The sequence below is a fragment of the Bombina bombina genome, chromosome 1 (genome assembly GCF_027579735.1).
Source record: "Bombina bombina isolate aBomBom1 chromosome 1, aBomBom1.pri, whole genome shotgun sequence".
NCBI classification, from domain to species: domain Eukaryota; kingdom Metazoa; phylum Chordata; class Amphibia; order Anura; family Bombinatoridae; genus Bombina; species Bombina bombina.
In genome coordinates this window covers 168,332,971-168,351,679 of record NC_069499.1, presented here as the reverse complement: position 1 = coordinate 168,351,679, position 18,709 = coordinate 168,332,971, and the positions used below count along the sequence as shown (strand labels likewise).

The following is an 18,709-nucleotide window of genomic DNA, read 5'->3' as shown; positions in this document are numbered from 1 at the left end:
AAATAGTGACAATTACCGTAGTACAATTTGCCAGACTACAGCACTGAGACACAGATTGCACTGTAATGCTGTAAACAGAGTGAACTCAACTAAGCATAACAAAATGGTGCCAGTCACTTTTTTTGCAACCTCACAATGATTACAGCACTATTTAAAAATCCTTGGAGGTTGAACTTCAGCTCCACAAAGCGCTGTGTTAGCGAATCGCTGTAAAGTAAAGCGCTGTAAAGTGAGGTATTACCTGTATTTGACAGAATTACTTAAATTAGTGGGTTACCAGTGTATGTGGACACTTCAACAATCCCCTTTTGCCATATTTTTTACATATGATATAGAAAGCAACAAAAGTAAATACAAAAATAGTGCACCAGGTAAGGCTTTTGCCTATTATCACTCTGAATATAAAGAAATGTATATGGAATATAAATATTGCTTCCTCTAATTTTCCTAATTCTATGCTACTAAGTTAGCACCAAAGCAACCCATAGGAACATACAGGTGGTGATAAAACTTCCTTACTTATGACTGAGGAAGTGATGACAGCGAGAACTTTATACTAAATATAGTTCATGAAGAACCAAAACATTAAAGTGAATATATCCAAAGAAGGCTGTACAAGTGAAGGCGTCAAAACCCCAGACTTAAAATAAAGCCAATGATTTCATAGTACAAACATAGAGAGACTTTCAAACAAAAGGAAAAGATGAACAAATAAAAAAAAAAAAACGCTAGGTGCTTCTGAACTTTTAGAAAAAGAATGGACGAAGACAATGAATTTATTAACATCAAACATAAGTAGAAGAGTTTCCTCATCATTTTACAGAAGGATGGGGCAAAAAAAAATGAAAAGAAAGATGATGATTAAAGGGACAGTCAACACTAAAATTGTTATTGTTTAAAAAGATAGATAACTCCTTTACTACCCATTCCCTAGCATTGCATAACCAACATTGTAATATTAATATACTTTATAACATTTAAACCTCTAAATTTCTGCAGTTTCTAAGCCACTACAGACTCTTATCACATGCTTTTTTATTTGATTTTTACAACAGGAGACTGCTAGTTCATGTGGGCTATATAGATAACATTGTGCTCACACCTGTGGAGTAATTTAAGAGTCAGCACAACACAGCATTAATTGGCTAAAATGCAAGTCAATAGTTAATAAATACAGTCATGTGAATAGGGGGCTGTCAGAAGATTCTTAGATACAAGGTAATCACAGAGGTAAAAAACAAAATGTATGCTTACCTGATAAATTTATTTATTTCCGGCCAAGGAGAGTCCACAATTCATTTCAATTACTAGTGGGATATTTACTCCTGGCCAGCAGGAGGCAAAGAGCAACCCAGCAGAGCTGTTAAGTGTCAATTCCCTTACCCATAACACCCAGTCATTCGGCCAAAGGGAAATGGAAAAAGAAGATAACACAAGGGTATAGAGGTGCCTGAGGTTTTTACAAAATACACCCGTCTTAATTTAAATGAGGGCGGGTCGTGGACTCTCCATGCCCGGAAATAAATAAATTTATCAGGTAAGCATATATTTTGTTTTCTTTCCTATGGCATGGAGAGTCCACAATTCATTCCAATTACTAGTGGGAACCAATACCCAAGCTAGAGGACACAAAATAAAGGAGGGAGAACAAGACAGGCGGACCTAAACAAAAGGCACCACCGCTTGAAGAACTTTTCTCTCAAAGGAAGCCTCAACTGAGGCAAAAGTATCAAATTTGTAGAATTTAGAAAAGGTATGTAAAGAGGACCATGTGGCGGCCTTGCAAATTTGCTCCACAGAAGTTTCATTTTTGAAAGCACAGGAAGAGGAGACAGCCCTAGTGGAACGGGCCGTTATTCTCTCAGGAGGCTGTTGTCCAGCTGTCTCATAAGCTAACCGGATAACACTTCTCAACCAGAGAGAAAGAGTAGTAGAAGTGGCCTTCTGACCCTTACGTTTACCAGAGAAAACCACAAACAGGGCAGAAGATTGCCGAAAATCTTTAGTTGCTTAAAAGTAAAATTATAGAGCACGTACAACATCCAGGTTATGCAAAAGACGTTCCTTCTGGAAAGAAGGATTGGGACAAAAAGAAGGAACAAATCTCAGCTTAGTATGAAGAACCTCCTTATCCGCATAAATATAACTGACCCTGAAGTAGTAACCTCTAAGGGGGAAGAGATGACATCTTCACCAGATCCTGCAAAGCCATGCAGGAGCTATTAAAATCACAGACGCTCTGTCCTGTTTGATACAAGCAATGATTCATGGAAGGAGAGCAAACGGAGGAAATAGGTATGTCAGATTGAAGTTCCAAGGAACTGCCAGAGCATCTATCAGAGCGGCTTGAGGATCTCTTGACCTTGAACCATACCTTGGAAGCTTGGCGTTTTGATGAGACGTCATAAGATCCAACTCCGGAAACCCCTACCTGAGGTTTATCTTTGAGAATACCTCCGGATGGAGAGCCCACTCCCCGGGATGAAAGGTTTGTCTGCTCAGAAAATCCGCCTCCCAGTTGTCCACCCCTGGAATGTGGATGGCAGATAGGAGACAATTGTGAGCTTCCGCCCACTGTAGAATGCGTGTCACCTCCTTCATTGCTAAGGAACTCCGAGTTCCTCGCTGGTGATTGATGTAAGCCACTGAGCTGATGTTGTCTGACTGGAATCTGATAAACTGGACCAAGGCTAATTGAGGCCAAGCTGTCAAGACATTGAAGATTGCTCTCAACCCTAAGATGTTTATGGGAAGAGAAGACTCCTCCCAAGTCCACAGGCCCTGCGCTTTTAAGGAGCCCCAAACGGCTCCCCAGACTAACAGGCTAGCGTCAGTGGTCACAATCACCCAGGAAGGTCTCAGGAAGCATGTGCCCCGAGACAGATGGTCCTGTGAAATTCAAGAGAGAGAGAGAGAGAGAGAGAGAGAGAGAGAGAGAGAGAGAGAGTCTCTCGTTAGGGAATCCAGATTTATCCTGTGCGAGAGATCTGAGTGGTCTCCATTCCATTGACTGAGCATGCATTAATGCAGCAGTCTCAGATGGAACCGAGCATAAAGGAATGATATCCATGAAAGCCACCATCAGACCATTCACCTCCATGTATTGAGCCACTGATGGACGAACAGAAGATTGGAGAGAGAGAGGCATGAAGCAAGAAGCTTTGATTTTTTGACTTCCGTCAGAAAATTTTTCATATATAGAGAATCTCTAATTGTTCCTAAGAAACACACCCTTGTGTCTTGAACTAGGGAGCTCTTTTCCAGATTCACTTTCCACCCGTGGGAACTTAGAATAGACAACATCTCTGTATGAGATCTTGCTAGTTGAAAAGATGACGCTTGACACAAGATGTTGTCCAGGTAAGGCACCACCACTATTCCCTGAGCTCTGACCACTGCCAAAAGAGCCCCCAGATCCTTTGAGAAGATTCTGGTAGCCGTAGCAAGACCAAGAGGAAGGGCAACAAACTGGAAGTGCTTGTCCAGGAAGGCAAACCTCAGAAATTGGTGATGATCCATGTGAATGGGAACATGAAGATAAGCATCCTTCAGGTCTATGGTCGTTATGAACTGACCCTCTTGGACTAAGGGAAGAATGAAACGAATGGTTTCCATTTTGAAGGACGGAACCTTGAGGAATTTGTTGAGACACTTTAGGTCCTAAATGGGACAGAAAGTTCCTTCCTTTTTGGGCACCACAAAAAGATTTGAATAGAATCCTTGACCCTGTTCCTCTAATGGAACTGGAACAATCACTCCCATGGAAGATAGGTCCTTTACGCAGTTTAAGAAGGCCTTTCACTTTACCTTGTTTGCAGATAACCTTGATCGGATAAATCTGCCCTTGGGAGGACAAGTTTTGAATCCTATTCTGTAACCCTTGAATACTATTGTCCACTGCCCAAAGATCTGGGACATCACATATCCATGCCTGTTAAAACAAAGAAAGCCTGCGCCCACTTGATCCAAGGCTGGATCGGGGGCAATCCCTTCATGCTGATTTGGAATCAGCGGAAGGCTTCTTGGTTTGCTTGCCCTTATTCCAAGGCGGACAAGATCTCCATTAAGACTTGGATTGTTCAGGCTTGGAAGAGGAGGGGGAAGACTTCTGTCCCTTAAAGTTATGAATGGAACGAGAATTAGAAGTCGGACAACCCTTAGGTCTGTTCTTCCTATCCTGAGGTAGGAAAGATCCCTTTCCACCTGTAATTTCGGAAATGATCTTAGCCAGACCAGGACTAAACAAAGTTTTACCCTTATAAGGCAAAGACAGAAGTTTGGACTTAGATGTGACATTAGCAGACCAAGACTTTAACCACAGAGCTCTGCGAGCTAGAATAGTGAAGGCAGAAATCTTGGCTCCCAGTCTGAGCACTTGCATGTTGGCATCACAGATAAAAGTATTGGCCAGCTTAAGCGCCCTAATCATATCCTGGATCTCTTCTATGGAAGTCTCTTCTAAAATCAGATCAGACAAGTTATCGCACCAATAAGATGCTGCCCCCACAACTGTAGCAATACTAGCATCTGGTTGCCACTGTAATCCCTGATGAATGTACATCTTTCCGACCAGCGACCAAGATGGCTGCTTACTAATATTGGCTGATTGGGGAGCTGTTAAAACTGCTGTTTATCACTCCTTTATTCCACACACCAAGTTTGTATCTAATGATGTGATGTACATTTGCACCTGTGGAGTTACTTTGAGCACTTTTTATCTGAAATTTCAGCCCAGCAGACAGAAATAGAGAAGGTACGCAGCAGAGGCCTGATAAAGGCCTGGACCTTTATCTACCCCTCCACTTTCCTGATATGCAAGTCAGATTCACCAGCCATTTGTTTGTGCTGAAGAACGGCACTGACTGGAACATCCACACTACTTGAACATTGAGGCCAATACCATGCCCCTCATTAAGTATGGATACTCTGTGCCAGTTCCCCTATACCATGCCATGGAGAAATTCTCATCAGCGATACACGCTCTTTTGGAAGAATTTGAGACGCCAATCCTTTGCAGTTTGGATTCCCTAATGTTAACATCTCAGCCTAGGAAGTTACAATTACCTGACCCTATGAAGCTATTGCTAAATATGCCGACACCAACAGAACAAAAGCAGCAATTCGCAAGGAGCCTGTGTCTACACCCGATAGCCAAGCCTTATGGGAGGCGTCCAATCCCCTGGGGCAGAAGGGAGAACATATAACTCACAAGCCTGTGGTCTTGAAGAATATTCAGGGCACTCCACGCGACACCTCAGCATACCTTTACACCACAATGGGGTCAGATGTGATAGACTCTAACTGGCAGCCTATAAGTCAACTCTGCACGTGGATGGCCGATATAACCGAGATCGCTGCTCGCTTGCCTGGAATGAGGAGATGCGACATACTAGCTCTACTACGAGAAGTCTGTCTTCAAGAGCCAGGGAAGATAACCTTACAAAAGCTAAAGAGGTCTTATGATGCTTCTCCACGACAAGAGGACTGGAGCACTACCCCCGAAAAGGCTGTTTGGCACCATTTGGTGACTATGGGTATTCCTTCCTTTCGACAAGAGTTTGAGAGTGCTGACATAGGGTAGGCTAATATATTATGCCATACCCTGAAGGAGTCGCAATGATTAGGTGGTATGGCAACTTACTTTTATATCCTGGCAACCCTTATACATAATTGGACATATTTGTGCAGACATTGGGATATGATGTCCTAGAACTCCTGATATTCACAAGTTCTTTACCTAGTTGTAAAATTGAATCCCACCTATAGTTGACTTTTTTTTTTTATATATTTTATTTTTCCAACCAACAGCATAACAAAAATTTCTAGTGACAAAGGAAAAGGACAAATATGTTTACAAGAACAACACCTATTCCCTTGTCCATACTAAATGAGTCAAAGGTTTATAATAACATATCTTACAACCATTTCCACCAAGCCGTGCTAAACCCTTACACAATTACTCAATTTAACTTGCCCGAATGGATCGCTTAGTCGTCCATTTTACTGCTTACACTCTGAACCCAGCTGTCAGGTATTTGCCTATATTTCTTGACCATTCAATTTCCATCCAAACCATTCACACAAAACAAAACAACCACAAGAAAATAACCAAACAAAAAAAGAAAGAGGGAGAAAAAAAAAAAAAAAAAAAAGGACCCTCTCCCCACTATACCAAGCATACCCATTCTCCCCTTAAATTTGCTTCCTGGATGAATATTGAGTTTCGAAAAGGGGATATAATTAACTTCTGAGTATTATTATCGAGTGATCTAATATATTTTTCCCATTTAGCAAAGAAATCCTCTATATTAACCTTTATTTCCATTTGTATTTTAGCCATTTCTCAAAATAACTGATGTAATAACCCATTCCTTAATTCTGAGAGTCTAGGTTCTTTCTGAGATTGCCAATTTTTCAAGATTATTCTCCTACCTATAAGAATAACTGTATTTAACAAGAGGGAATTCCCCCCGGCGTCCTCATGTGTTGTTAGAAAAAACACATTCGGCCTAGTTAGATAAATATATGTCTTGAAGGTTTTTGTAGCCCAAAAGGAAATTTTACCCCAAAATCTCTGAATCACTGGGCATGACCAAAACAGATGGACCAAGTCCGCTAGACAAAATTTACATCTTCCACAAGCTAACTTTTCCCCATCTCTGCTCCAATATGAGCACAGCTTAGGGGTACTATAAAATTGATATAAAATCTTGAATTGCTGTTCTCTATAATATTCCCCCCTCATAGCTTTAGCCGCCCTCCTAATAGAGCTTATCAGTACCTCGGTTTCCATCTCCGGGATAAAGATATCTCTCCATTTTAAGGTGAGGTACCTAATATTGCTCTGCTCCTGACTACTTAATAGTGCGGCATAAGTGGGAGAGATCGACAGTTTCCCCATTCTAAATAATGCTAAAATATGATTTAAAGCTTTGTTATGCCATTCCAAATTTACTACTTTCAAGATCTGCTCGGCATAATGGCGGAGTTGCAAATAAGCGAAAAACTGGGAGTTCATAATCACAAATTCAGTTTTACATTCATCAAAGGTTTTAACCTTATTTCCCTCTATGTTAATAACCTGGATCATATAGCTAATCCCTGCGTCCGTCCAACTCCCAAATCTTAGAGAGTCATACCCTTCCAAGAAATCAGGGTTCCCCCTTATGGTTAAATAGGGAGAAACCCTGAAATTGAAACCTATTCTTGTACAAAATTTCCGCCAGGCTCTGATCGGCTGGTCTATAATTATTAATTGTCTTAGTCCTTTAGGGATCTTAGATAAAGGCATGTGAGCAAGAGCTTTAAGGGAGAATGGCGCAACCATCCCCTCTTCAACATTGTACAAAGAGAAATTGTCTGTTCCTAAGAACCAGTCTAAAACATACTTCATATTGGCCGCAATATTGTATGCCTCTACATCTGGAATGGCTAGCCCCACCCCCCTTTTTCCTGCATGCATGCGTTTGAACGCTATTCTAGACCTTTTTTTCCATATAAATTGTCTTATATATTTATTAATTAACATACTATCTTTCTTTAATAACAGTAATGGCATGGCTTGAAATGTGTATAAAAATTTAGGTAATGAAATCATTTTAATTAGCTGGATCCTACCTGACAGGGATAGGGGTAAGTTCATCCACCTCTCTATATCCTTCCCCAGAGAGCTAATAAGCGGTGGGAAATTTAATTTGTACCAGTTTCTTGGATCTGGTGCAAACTTTAGTCCTAAATACGTAATATACTCCTTTGCTTCTTTGAACGGCGTTACCGGTGAATTCTTATCCCTAATCAACCACAATATTTCAGATTTATCCTTATTTATACCAAAACCCGTAAATAACTGGAATCTATCCAGAGCATCAATAATCAAAGATAGATTATCTTCTAGATTTTGAGTAAAGATAAGATCATCTGCATATATTGCCTGCTGGATTTTAAAACCGCCTATATCTATTCCCTCCAGATTATCTCGAAAGTATATAGCCAACGGTTCCAGAGACAAATTAAAAAGAAGGGGTGAGATAGGACACCCCTGTCTTGTTCCCCGTTGCAAGACAAATTTATCCGACACCATAGAGTTGACAACTAAAGCAGCTGTAGGTGCAGCATACAGCAGAGAAACAAGATTAGCAAAATTACCTTGAATTCCAAACTTCCTTAAAGTAGTAAACATATGGTCCCAGACCAGGGAATCAAAGGCCTTCTGTGTATCTATAGTTATCACTGCTGCGTCTTTCGCCTTGAATGAACCCTCTCTAGCTGCCATATCGCAATAATTTATCACTACCTCCAGTTTCCTAATATTTTTCACCAATGTTCTTCCCTTCATAAATCCAGTTTGATCTGCATGTATGAGAGAACTAATAGCTACTTGCAATCTATTAGCCAAAATATATGTCAACATCTTGTAGTCCACATTCAACAATGCAATGGGCCTATACGATTCCATCAGACTTAGATCTTTCCCTTGTATCGGAAGCAGGACTACCCTAGATTAATTGAAATATTTAGAGTTATCCAAAGCCTACCTGAGGATGACTGTAACTGGAGCTGAAGCTGCAAAATTGTTTTAAAAGAATTTGTAATAAAGGACATTTTAAACTACCTGCTGGTTTCCGGATTACTCCTTTAAATCGTCTATTTCATATTTCATACTTGAAATTAAACCTCGAACCTGTAGAACTTTGGATTTACACATTTATTTAAGATTACTTTATGTGGGGTCTTGAAATCCTAGAAAATATGTCTATTTAGAATCCCACATATATACCGCACTCATCCACTATGTGGGAGAAGAACCACAAACATAGATTACAATAGTAATAGTAAAGTAAAGATGCCTTAGCCTTAGATAGCAAAGATTGTAACATATCCTCCATGATAGGTGGAATCTCATTAAAAGGTTATACAGTATACTTGGTTTAACCATAGTCAATATATATAACAGTGATAATATTTGACCATTACTTTATATCCTTGATTGCTTTTAAAAAAAAATACCAAAGGGATTGTTTACTATATATACTTGATGCAAACTATAGCTCAATATGAGAGGGATTTATTTTTTAATTTCATTACAACGCTCATAGGCCTTATAGATATTGACATTTAGTTATATAACGCATACTGATTTATTATAGAAGCAACTGATTATAATGTGTTCTCAAGGGACTAGATAATTTATGATATATATGTTTCACTTCCTCAACCAAATGTTATTTAGATCCAGAGGATAAAGATGTGCGCTGTTGTATAGGAAGTAGAGTTTTGATCATAATATCCTCTCCTGTACCTTAGACCATGTTCTTTAGACACTGTTCTCAATAATCTAAGTATCATATAATGCTATGTACTATAATTTTGCTTCTATCTATTTCAAACTTTCCCCTTATCCCCTCAATTTTGATATTACTATCCCCAACTACTTGCACTATCGATATTCATGGCCCAAGAGTTGCTGTCGATTGAAATGGGGAATAGCCAAACATTAAAAATGAAAGGGGTTAAAAACTGAATATATAGGTTAATTATTTATATATAGTTGTGCTTATGTTTAAGAGAGTCATATCTTATTTTCTATGCTATAAAGTACAAGATGTATATTGTAGAAATGTTTTCACCATTGTATTGCCTAAGCTCAAAATACTGTATCATGACTATACTGTAACCTTGCTTCTGCTGGAATTTTATAGGACCTCAATAAAAATATATATATATATATATAAAAAAAAAATCCCTGGTTTATCCTATTCCTGAGCTATGATCTCAGACATACGGTCTGGAACTGGAAACACTTCCACAGAGGAAGGCACATCATAAACTTTATTAAGCTTACTAGACATTTTTGGATTCTCAGCGACAGACGAGTCAGAGTCTTCCAAAGTAGCAAGAACCTCCTTTAAAAGTAACCGGAGGTGTTCCAGCTTAAATCTAAAAATAACCTCTGAATCTCTAGAGATTTCCATCATAGAGTCAGAATCTGAAATCTCGCCCTCAGAAGCTACTGAGGTATCGTCCTCATCAGACAATTAGGAGAGACTGACTAATGCAGCATTAGCGGAGTCAGAACACTTAGTGACAGAAATATTTTTAGATTTCCTCTTACGCTTACCAGAGACAGGAAAAGCTGATAGTACTGCAGAAACAGCAGAAGTTATCTGCACAGCAAAATCCCTAGGTAAATAAACACCCCCAGGAGGTTGTTGAGAGGAACCGCAGGGCACTGCATGTGAAGTTTGGGACATTAAAGGGGAAAGCTGAGGCATTGCTAGGACAACATTATCCTGAGAGACAGAAGGCTCTGGGGGAGAAATCTTTCTTTAAATAATAATGTCTTATTTAAACAAGAGGAGCAAAATTGCACAGGAGGAACCACCTGAGCCTCCAAGCAAAACAACATTTTCATTAGTGTCCATAATAACAGTGAATCAGTAAAGTCTTATAAGATTCACTAGCCACCTTTCTTAAATAACGTTTCAAGCAGACCAAGATTTTCCTGATAGCTATAAAATAACAACTAGACACCTTTAACCTCAGCACTGCTGAGGGCTTACCGCTCCTTGCGATCAGCAAAGAAGTCCCACAATGATCTAGAACCCTCTCCAGCCACACACGAACAGCCGCTGAAGAAATGCACCACAGCAGAAAAACTTCGGTCTGCACAGAAGCCGGATAGAGGAAGCGCGGATAAAACGCTGTCACATGACCGCAACTAAAAAGAAACTGAGCCACCAGTCACAATTTCTTTTTCTTTACATCGCTTCCTCTTGATATGAGCCGACCCTCTTGTGAAAGACGTAGATCGGTTACGACAGTCACATGACCGCTCACCTCGCACTCTACCCTGCCATAACATCAGGCTAACCGAAGTGCTAAAAACACCTCCTAAACAGTAAAGGATGACATACATGCTCCCATTCTCACAGAGCCCAGACACTTATATAGCCCCTAATGCAGTGCCCCTTACATGCTCCCTGCCTATTAAATAAATATATTCTTTATAAGAACAAAAAATTTCCCCTGAGCACCATCCACAGAGATCTTCGTAGGAATCCTCTTCAATTAACTCCTAGAGTGTTGGTACCTTCTAACCTAGAAGGGAAATCACTTACCTGTAGAAGTAGCTGTCAGGTAGGGAATAGTTTCTTAGGTGTGTCAGATTACTCCACATCTAACAGTGACCTGTAGAAAAAGAAAAAACAGAGTAACCAACTCTGGTTTTCTATAAAGGGGGTAGCATAGTTGTTAGACATAAAGTAATGACCACCTTGCCGCCTTCTAACTGCTAAAAGCCACCATTAGATTGACATGGACACAGCATAACCCTAATCCTTGCTTGCAGGGAAAAGTACCCATTAAAGGATTAAATAGCTTTAGACACCATCTTCGCACATTTTCCCTTGACAGAGGCAAAGAGAATAACTGGGGGTCATGGGTAAGAGAAGTGACACTTAACAGCTCTGGTGGGGTGCTCTTTGCCTCCTCCTGCTGGCCAGGAGTGAATATCCCACTAGTAATTGGAATGAATCGTGGACTCTTCATGCCATAGGAAAGAAAGTATATTTATATAACTGTGTTGGTTATGCAAAACTGGGGAATGGGTAATAACATAATTTATGCTTACCTGATAAATTCCTTTCTTCTGTAGTGTGATCAGTCCACGGGTCATCATTACTTCTGGGATATTACTCCTCCCCAACAGGAAGTGCAAGAGGATTCACCCAGCAGAGTTGCATATAGCCCCTCCCCTCTACGTCACCCCCAGTCATTCGACCAAGGACAAAAAACGAGAAAGGAGGAACCAAGGGTGTAGTGGTGACTGGAGTATAATTTAAAAATAAATACCTGCCTTAAAAACAGGGCGGGCCGTGGACTGATCACACTACAGAAGAAAGGAATTTATCAGGTAAGCATAAATTATGTTTTCTTCTGTTAAGTGTGATCAGTCCACGGGTCATCATTACTTCTGGGATACCAATACCAAAGCAAAAGTACACGGATGACGGGAGGGATAGGCAGGCTCTTTATACAGAAGGAACCACTGCCTGAAGAACCTTTCTCCCAAAAATAGCCTCCGAGGAAGCAAATGTGTCAAATTTGTAAAATTTGGAAAAAGTATGAAGTGAAGACCAAGTTGCAGCCTTGCAAATCTGTTCAACAGAGGCCTCATTCTTGAAGGCCCAAGTGGAAGCCACAGCTCTAGTAGAATGGGCTGTAATTCTTTCAGGAGGCTGCTGTCCAGCAGTCTCATAAGCTAAACGTATTATACTACGAAGCCAAAAAGAAAGAGAGGTTGCCGAAGCCTTTTGACCTCTCCTCTGTCCAGAGTACACGACAAACAGAGAAGACGTTTGTCGAAATTCCTTAGTTGCCTGCAAGTAAAATTTTAGGGCACGAACTACATCCAGATTATGTAGTAAGCGTTCCTTCTTTGAAGAAGGATTTGGACACAAAGAAGGAACAACAATCTCTTGATTGATATTCCTGTTAGTGACTACCTTGGGTAAGAACCCAGGTTTAGTACGCAGAACTACCTTATCCGAATGAAAAATCAAATAAGGAGAATCACAATGTAAGGCTGATAACTCAGAGACTCTTCGAGCCGAGGAAATAGCCATTAAAAATAGAACTTTCCAAGATAACAACTTTATATCAATGGAATGGAGGGGTTCAAACGGAACGCCCTGTAAAACGTTTAGAACAAGATTTAAACTCCATGGTGGAGCAACAGTCTTAAACACAGGCTTAATCCTCGCTAAAGCCTGACAAAAAGCCTGAACGTCTGGCACTTCTGACAGACGTTTGTGTAACAGAATAGACAGAGCTGAGATCTGTCCCTTTAATGAACTAGCAGATAAACCCTTTTCTAAACCTTCTTGTAGAAAAGACAATATCCTAGGAATCCTAACCTTACTCCAAGAGTAACCTTTGGATTCACACCAGTATAGGTATTTACGCCATATTTTATGGTAAATCTTTCTGGTAACAGGATTCCTAGCCTGTATTAAGGTGTCAATAACTGACTCAGAAAACCCACGTTTTGATAAAATCAAACGTTCAATTTCCAAGCAGTCAGCTTCAGAGAAGTTAGATTTTGATGTTTGAAAGGACCCTGTATCAGAAGGTCCTGTGTCAGAGGTAGAGACCAAGGTGGACAGGATGACATGTCCACCAGGTCTGCATACCAAGTCCTGCGTGGCCATGCAGGTGCTATCAGAATCACTGATGCTCTCTCCTGTTTGATTCTGGCAATCAATCGAGGAAGCATCGGGAAGGGTGGAAACACATAAGCCATCCTGAAGTCCCAAGGTGCTGTCAGGGCATCTATTAGGACTGCTCCTGGATCCCTGGATCTGGACCCGTAGCGAGGAAGCTTGGCGTTCTGTCGAGACGCCATGAGATCTATCTCTGGTTTGCCCCAACGTCGAAGTATTTGGGCAAAGACCTCCGGATGAAGTTCCCACTCCCCCGGATGAAAAGTCTGACGACTTAAGAAATCCGCCTCCCAGTTTTCCACTCCCGGGATGTGGATTGCTGACAGGTGGCAAGAGTGAGACTCTGCCCAGCGAATTATCTTTGATACTTCCATCATTGCTAGGGAGCTTCTTGTCCCTCCCTGATGGTTGATGTAAGCTACAGTCGTGATGTTGTCCGACTGAAACCTGATGAACTCCCGAGTTGTCAACTGGGGCCAGGCCAGAAGGGCATTGAGAACTGCTCTCAATTCCAGAATGTTTATTGGCAGGAGACTCTCCTCCTGACTCCATTGTCCCTGAGCCTTCAGAGAATTCCAGACGGCACCCCAACCTAGAAGGCTGGCGTCTGTTGTTACAATTGTCCAGTCTGGTCTGCTGAATGGCATCCCCCTGGACAGATGTGGCCGAGAAAGCCACCATAGAAGAGAATTTCTGGTCTCTTGATCCAGATTCAGAGAAGGGGACAAGTCTGAGTAATCCCCATTCCACTGACTCAGCATGCACAATTGCAGTGGTCTGAGGTGTAAGCGGGCAAATGGCACTATGTCCATTGCCGCTACCATTAAGCCGATTACCTCCATGCATTGAGCCACCGATGGGTGTTGAATGGAATGAAGGGTGCGGCAAGCACTTTGAAGTCTTATTAACCTGTCTTCTGTCAGGTAAATCTTCATTTCTACAGAATCTATAAGAGTCCCCAGGAAGGGAACTCTTGTGAGTGGAACGAGTGAACTTTTCTTTTCGTTCACCTTCCATCCATGTGACCTTAGAAATGCCAGTACTAACTCTGTATGAGACTTGGCAGTTTGAAAGCTTGAAGCTTGTATCAGAATGTCGTCTAGGTAGGGAGCTACCGAAATTCCCCGCGGTCTTAGTACTGCCAGAAGAGCACCTAGAACCTTTGTGAAGATTCTTGGAGCTGTAGCCAATCCGAATGGAAGAGCTACAAACTGGTAATGTCTGTCTAGAAAGGCAAATCTTAGATACCGGTAATGATCTTTGTGAATCGGTATGTGAAGGTAAGCATCCTTTAAGTCCACTGTGGTCATGTACTGACCCTCTTGGATCATAGGTAAAATTGTCCGGATAGTCTCCATTTTGAATGATGGAACTCTTAGGAATTTGTTTAGGATCTTTAAGTCCAGGATTGGTCTGAAAGTTCCTTCTTTTTTGGGAACCACAAACAGATTTGAGTAAAACCCTTTTCCCTGTTCCAGCCGTGGAACTGGATGGATTACTTCCATTAACAATAGTTCTTGTATACAGCGCAGAAACGCTTCTTTCTTTGTTTGGTCTGTCGACAACCTTGACAGATGAAATCTCTCTCTTGGAGGAGAGTGTTTGAAGTCCAGAAGGTATCCCTGAGATATTATCTCTAGCGCCCAGGGATCCTGGACATCTCTTGCCCAAGCCTGGGCGAAGAGAGAAAGTCTGCCCCCCACTAGATCCGATCCCGGATCGGGGGCCCTCAATTCATGCTGTTTTAGTGGCAACAGCAGGTTTCCTGGCCTGCTTGCCCTTGTTCCAGGACTGGTTAGGTCTCCAGCCTTGTCTGTAGCGAGCACCAGATCCTTCTTGTTTTGGAGTAGTGGAAGTTGATGCTGCTCCTGCTTTGAAATTCCGAAAGGAACGAAAATTAGACTGTCTAGCCTTAGGTTTAGCTTTGTCTTGAGGTAGGGCATGGCCCTTACCTCCTGTAATGTCAGCGATAATTTCTTTCAAACCAGGCCCAAATAAGGTCTGTCCCTTGAAAGGTATATTAAGTAATTTGGACTTAGAAGTTACATCAGCTGACCAGGATTTTAGCCACAGTGCTCTGCGCGCCTGAATGGCGAATCCGGAATTCTTAGCCGTAAGTTTAATTAAATGTACTACGGCTTCCGAAATGAAAGAATTAGATAGCTTAAGTACTCTAAGCCTGTCTAAAATGTCGTCCAGCGTAGCTGAACTAAGATTCTCTTCTAGAGACTCAATCCAGAATGCCGCTGCAGCCGTGATCGGCGCAATGCATGCAAGGGGTTGCAATATAAAACCTTGTTGAACAAACATTTTCTTAAGGTAACCCTCTAATTTTTTTATCCATTGGATCTGAAAAGGCACAGCTATCCTCCACCGGGATAGTGGTACGCTTAGCTAAAGTAGAAACTGCTCCCTCCACCTTAGGGACCGTTTGCCATAAGTCCCGCGTGGTGGCGTCTATCGGAAACATCTTTCTAAATATCGGAGGGGGTGAGAACGGCACACCGGGTCTATCCCACTCCTTAGTAATAATTTCAGTTAGTCTCTTAGGTATAGGAAAAACGTCAGTACTTGTTGGTACAGCAAAATATTTATCCAATCTACACATTTTCTCTGGTATTGCAACTGTGTTACAATCATTCAGGGCCGCTAACACCTCCCCTAGTAAAACACGGAGGTTTTCCAGCTTAAATTTAAAATTTGAAATATCTGAATCCAATCTGTTTGGATCAGAACCGTCAGCTGCAGAATGAAGCTCTCCGTCCTCATGTTCTGCAAGTTGTGACGCAGTATCTGACATGGCTCTAACATTATCAGCGCACTCTGTTCTCACCCCAGAGTGATCTCGCTTGCCCCTTAGTTCTGGTAATTTAGCCAAAACCTCAGTCATAACAGTAGCCATATCTTGTAATGTTATTTGTAATGGCCGCCCAGATGTACTTGGCGTCGCCATATCGCGCACGTCCCGGGCGGGAGATGCAGGTACTGTCACGTGAGGCGAGTTAGTCGGCATAACTCTCCCCTCGTTGTTTGGTGAAATTTGTTCAATTTGTACAGATTGACTTTTACTTAATGTAGCATCAATACAGTTAGTACATAAATTTCTATTGGGCTCCACCTTGGCTTTAGTACAAATAGTACAGGTCTCATCTTCTGAATCAGACATGTTTAACAAACTAGCAAATAAACTTGCAACTCGGAAATACTATACAATAAAATTACAATGAAAAAAAAAAAAACGAACTGTGCTTGAAAAGCACTGAGTAAATATAACAGATGAAATCAATCAGCTTTGTAAAACCAAATGTAACTTAGCAAAGGATTGTATCCAGTAGCAAGAAATAACTAACCCTGAGGCATAAAAAAGTTAAAGATAAACGTTTTTTATCACAGTCAACTACAATCTTACAGCTCTGTTAGATTACTTCCCTCAAATTAGCTTTGAAGCTCCCTGGGTTCTGTAGAGATAAACCGGAACATGCAGGAAAAACAAAGAGCTTTGACTGAAATTTTTGATGCGTAGCAAAAAGCGCCAAAAAGGTCCCACCCCCTCACACACAACAGTGAGCGAGATTAAGCAACTGTCATAATTAGATCCAGCAACTGCCAAGTGGAAAAATAGTGCCCAAACGTTTTATTCACCCAGTACCTCAGAAAATGAAAACGATTTTACATTCCAGCAAAAACGTTTAACATAATTAAGAGTTATTAAAAAGCCTATTGAATTCCTATTAGGCTAAAATCTTACATACACAGTGTAATTCCAGAGAAGTACCATTCTCCAGAAAACAAAAATGTAAATTATACATACATGATATAATGTCGGTATGGCAGTATTTTCTCAGCAATTCCATTGTTAGAAATAAAAACTGCTACATACCTCTTTGCAGAATAAACTGCCCGCTGCCCCCTGATCTGAAGTTTACCTCTCCTCAGATGGCCGAGAACAGCAATATGATCTTAACAACTCCGGCTAAAATCATAGTAAAAAACTCTGGTAGATTCTTCTTCAAACTCTACCAGAGAAGGAATAACACGCTCCGGTGCTATTAAAAAATAACAAACTTTTGATTGAAGAAATAAAACTAAATAAAATCACCATAGTCCTCTCACACATCCTATCTAGTCGTTGGGTGCAAGAGAATGACTGGGGGTGACGTAGAGGGGAGGGGCTATATGCAACTCTGCTGGGTGAATCCTCTTGCACTTCCTGTTGGGGAGGAGTAATATCCCAGAAGTAATGATGACCCGTGGACTGATCACACTTAACAGAAGAAAAAGGGATTATCTATCTTTTAAAACAATACAAATACTGGTGTATACTGTCCCTTTAACTAAACAGAGTTCCAACCAGTGAAAGCCATCTGGCTAAAGACACAAGTGGTATTACAAAAAAACCTGCTTGAATGATACTGCAGAAACAAATTCAAGTCCTTTTACCAATATGAAAGAAATATAAATTCTATGTGTACCTATGTTTGTGGGGTACATAGCTGACAAGGGCAGTCTCCATAGGAGATCTCTCATGCAATGTGTTCCTCACACCACATTCAATAGGAGTAAAGATCTGGGACCTAACATCTTAAACTATCCCACTATGGGCCAGAATACAGGTGGAGTGCTAACAGTTAAACGCGAGAGATAAGGGGTATTTTGCGTGTTTGCGCGTCGGGTTTCCCGCTCATATTACAAGTTGAAAGTACACGCAATCACTTGAGCAGAATCACGATTTACACTAGAATGATTACAATGTCCTCAGAGCTATGGTTAACTGTTTTGCGAACAAAAATTGTCACAAAACACATCAAAAATACATTATAAAGTACACTTACACTAATAACACCATCTAATAAAAAATATTTAACAAAAAAAACAGTGGCTTTAACAAAGAGATACATACATATACATCTCTTAAGGTGTGTGTGTGTATATATATATATATATATATATATATGTGTGTGTGTGTACGTATTTATTTATTTATTTATTTATATGTGTATATATGAATTTACAGACATATGTACATGTATATGTTCTAAGTATTTAAAAGCAGATATTCCTATGTATATCTGTATGTATGTGTGTACATACATATATATATATATATATATATATATATATATATATATAAGGGACGTGCACTCATAGGAGGCAGGGGAGGCAGTGCCTACCCTGCCATATGTGGCCAAAGCTTAATTAAATTTTTATTTAAAAAAAAAAAAAAAAAAAAAAAAAAAAGTATTTTCCCCCCATGTAATGCTATGGAGAGGCAGGTACAGGAACGCTTCTCTCCATTGCAGTACATGGGTCAAAGGAAAAGCTGTGCTGCAGCGCCATCTGTGTTCTGTCAATATATTAGCAGCAAAAATTGGGACCAATAGGAGGCACCCCTCTTGATGCCTCCTAGCAAGTGAAGGATAACATAATTTATGTAAGAACTTACCTGATAAATTCATTTCTTTCATATTAGCAAGAGTCCATGAGCTAGT

General features: G+C 40.7%; 1 protein-coding gene across 1 annotated transcript in view; it reads right to left on the bottom strand.

Moving 5' to 3' along the window:
* Positions 1-18,709, bottom strand: part of EIF2AK4 (eukaryotic translation initiation factor 2 alpha kinase 4) — a 396,156-nt gene that overhangs the window by 75,531 nt on the left and 301,916 nt on the right. The gene's annotated exons all lie outside the window — the stretch shown is intronic.